At 44.3% G+C, this 3715-nt stretch overlaps 1 protein-coding gene across 5 annotated transcripts in view; it reads right to left on the bottom strand.

Moving 5' to 3' along the window:
• The window catches only part of ARHGAP17 (Rho GTPase activating protein 17), a 93838-nt gene that overhangs the window by 51221 nt on the left and 38902 nt on the right, over positions 1–3715 (bottom strand). The window lies entirely within an intron of this gene.

Genomic DNA, 3715 nt, shown 5'->3' on the forward strand with positions numbered 1-3715 from the left:
TTTTTGAGGCACAGTCTTGCTCTTGTTGCCCAGGATAGACTGCAGTGGGCCAATCTTGGCTCAATGCAACCACCTCCCAGGTTCAAGTGATTCTCATGCCTCAGCCTCCCAAGGCTTTGGGATTACATGCACGTGCCACTACACCCAGCTAATTTTTGTACTTTTAGTCGAAACAGGGTTTCACTGTGTTGGCCAGGCTGGTCTCAAACTCCTGACCTCAAGTGATCTGCCCTCTTCGGCCTCCCAAAGTGCTGGGATTACAGGCTTGAGCCACCGCACCCAGCCTAAACTGGCTCTTAATTTGACTATAATTCTAAAATGTAGCTTTATTTAAACACCTAAAAACTTCGAGCTAAATATCCAAACAGTTTTTGTAATGTTTTTGAATACAAAGCCACTCATTTTCCATCAGAGATTTGTTTTTCAACTGGCAATGACCACAGAATCACCTGACCTAATGTTCTAATCGTACAGTCAAGGAACCCAAAGCCAAGGAAGGTTAAGTGGACTGGCCAGGCACCTTAGGGAGAGGCAGGAGGGCCAGACCTGAGTGCTGATGGCCCAGGCACCTGTTCAGTTTCTTATGGTTTATCTCAGAATAAGTGCAGAAGAGGGCTGGCCAAGTATAAGTGAGCTGGTTATAATGTCATAATCTGCTAACAAAAAACGCTTTCAATTCTGCAGCACCCCATGTAATTTCACCTGTGCAGTAGAAAGGGCATTCATGTTAAAAGCACAGGGTCCACTCCTGGCATGTCACCTGACTCTTCTGCCTCCAAAAGGCTCCATCTGATACAATCACACATGTACTGGCTTATACTGGACAGAATGTCTCTGTAAGACTATACAACAAACTGCGAGGAGTGGTGGCTCTGGAGGAAAGAACCGGGCGCCTAGGGAAATGGGCTGGGAGACACTTCACTTTAAGTTCCTTTGTATATTCTGAATTTTGACCAGGTAAATATAGAACCTATTCAAAATAGTAAACTGAAATTTTAAAATAAACAACAAAGGCATTTACCCATTTCCCCTCTCCCCAAATTATTTTTTTTTTGTAGAGACAAGGTCTCACTATGTTGCCCAGGCTGGTCTCAAACCCCTGGTCTCAAGCAATTCTCCCACCTTGGCTTCCCACAAAATTATTTTCAAATACATAAATAGTGGGCTCCATCTGTGCTCCAAGGAGACTATTCCCAGCTGCCCCATTTCTGGACAAGGAAGATATGAGAATAATAGGGAATAATTCCTATCTTATGGTTATGCTGGCTTTCTAAAGGAAGTTAAGTACCTAATAAAGATCAATGCAATAATCAAGACAAATATACTATGCAACTCTGGAACTCTAGAAATCTATGAAAAAAATAATAGAGAAGTCTATTTTGACAAGTATCATTCAAGATCGCAGCTGTAAACAGTTTTGTGATTTCCCTGACCTGACCCCAAAGCCACAACAATCCTGTTTTCCATGTACATAAATTAGGAAATTCTGCTTAACATATGGGCTCATTAATCAAGTATCAACACTGAACTCCTCCACAGACAGGGCTTTGTGTTTCCTAGAAGTGAACAGTTTCTATCATCAGGAATAATTTTTTTTTTTTTTTTTTGAGACAGGGTCTGGCTCTGTCACCCAGGCTGGAGTGCAGTGATGCGATCTCAGCTCACTGCAACCTCCACTTCTGGGGCTCAGGCCATCCTCCTACCTCAGCCTCCCAAGTAGCTGAGACCACAGGCATGGGCCGCCATGCATGGCTAATTTTTGTATTTTTTGGAGAGACAGGGTTTTGCCATGTTGCATAGGCTGGTATCAAACTCCTGAGTTCAAGCAACCTGCCCGCCTTGGCTTCCCAAAGTGCTGGGATTACAGGTGTACAGCGCTGTGCCTGGCCAAGGATGAATTTTAAAAGCTCTGTAAGACTTCATTTGTAAAATGCATGCCAATCACACAAAAAGAAACAATAAGCTAATAATCTGTCTTATCTGACCCCTGACAATTCTGCCGTGTCAGTGGTGGCTGGGCTGAGGAGGTCACCTGCCCCATGTCTCTTCCCTTCAATCCTTGCATCTTCCCATGCAGGGAGCAAGTGATGAGGCCTTTAGGAGGCTCCTCCAGTGTTTTCTAGAGCCCTAGAGACTGCTATAATTTTCTCCATTTTAGTCTTTTCTCACCTTTGTTGTGGTTACTTCTCCTCCTAAGTGCAAAGTGTAGGCATCCTCAAAGCCCTGTGGCTGGCACTTTTGTTTAACATTGGAAAAGGAAAGCTAAAGTATTATGTTTCAGAAATGAGGGCCAAGCACTTTTGCCCCACCTGCCACTTACTTCCCTCCTTTATAGTGCAAACACCACGTCCTCCAGTGACTACCTCCCTCTTTCTTTGGTACACATTCTGGGCCTCCCATAACATCCTGTGCATGTTTCATTGAGCATCTTGTTTTATAATGATCCATTTGTATGTATCTCCCCACAAGATCATGAAAACTTACATTTCATTCATTTTATATCTCCAGCACTTGTACATAGTAGGTGTTTAATAAATATTTGTTTCTACTAAATATATGTGACACTTGGACTGTGTCTCAAAGCAGACAACAGGAACTAGATAGAATTGTGAGGGACAGTGACATATTTGGGGACTGGTGAGTATTATGTGGCTGTGACACAGTATGAATGGGAAGAAGCAGGAGACAATGAAGCTGATAAGGAGAAATGGAATCAGCTGAGAAAGGGCTTAGGTCACCTAAAGAGCATGGACTTTATCCCAGGCAATGGAAACCAGCCAGTGTCTCTCAGAAGAGGCACTTCTAGCATTCAGATACTTCCTTGTTTGGAACTACTTCACCAGGCACTACAAAACATTTAGCATCTTGGCCAGACACAGTGGCTGATGCCTGTGACCCCAGAACTTCGGGAGGCCGGGGAGGCCGAAGAGGGAGGATCACTTGAGGTCAGGAATTCAAGACCAACCTGGCCAACATGGTGAAATCCTGTCTCTACTAAAAAAAACAATACAAAAATTAGCCAGGCTTGGAGGCATGCACCTGCACTCCCACTACTCAGGAAGCTGAGGCAGAAGAATCGTTTGATCCGGGAGGCAGAGGTTGCAGTGAGCCGGGATCTTGCCACTGCACTCTAACCTCGGCAAAAGAGCAAGATTCCGCCTCTAAAAAAAAAAAGTTTAGCATCTTGGTTCACCTTCCCAATTCCAGTGGTGTCTGCCAGTCCCTATGATGACTGAAACTGTCTCTACACATTTCCATATACCCCCAGGGGTGTAATTCTGGCCCCTGATAAGAACCACTAAGCCAGGGTTTTTTTTTTTTTTTTTTTTTTAGGCAGGAGGATGATCAAATTGATTTGTATTTCAGGCAACTGACTCGGTGATCAGGTTGAAGACACACTGGAAAGGACATTATAGACAGGAACTGTAGCTCAGGAGGTGACTACAACAGTCCAGGTGAGAGGGAGTCAGGTCTTGCATTAAGGCCAAGGTGGTAGAGATGGAGTGGAGGTAAGGAATTTAAAAGACTCACAGAGAGAAATCAAAGGACTTGCTAATCAGGCAGTTATGGGATTTGGAGAATAAAATAAAAGGGAAGCCCAACACAGTAGCTCATGCCTGTAATCCCAACACTTTGGGACGCCAAGGCGAGAGAATTGTTTGAGCCCAGGAGTTCAAGGCCAGCCTGGCAACAGATGAGACCTTGTCCTCATCTC

Source organism: Cebus imitator, unplaced genomic scaffold (genome assembly GCF_001604975.1).
Source record: "Cebus imitator isolate Cc_AM_T3 unplaced genomic scaffold, Cebus_imitator-1.0 Scaffold85, whole genome shotgun sequence".
NCBI classification, from domain to species: domain Eukaryota; kingdom Metazoa; phylum Chordata; class Mammalia; order Primates; family Cebidae; genus Cebus; species Cebus imitator.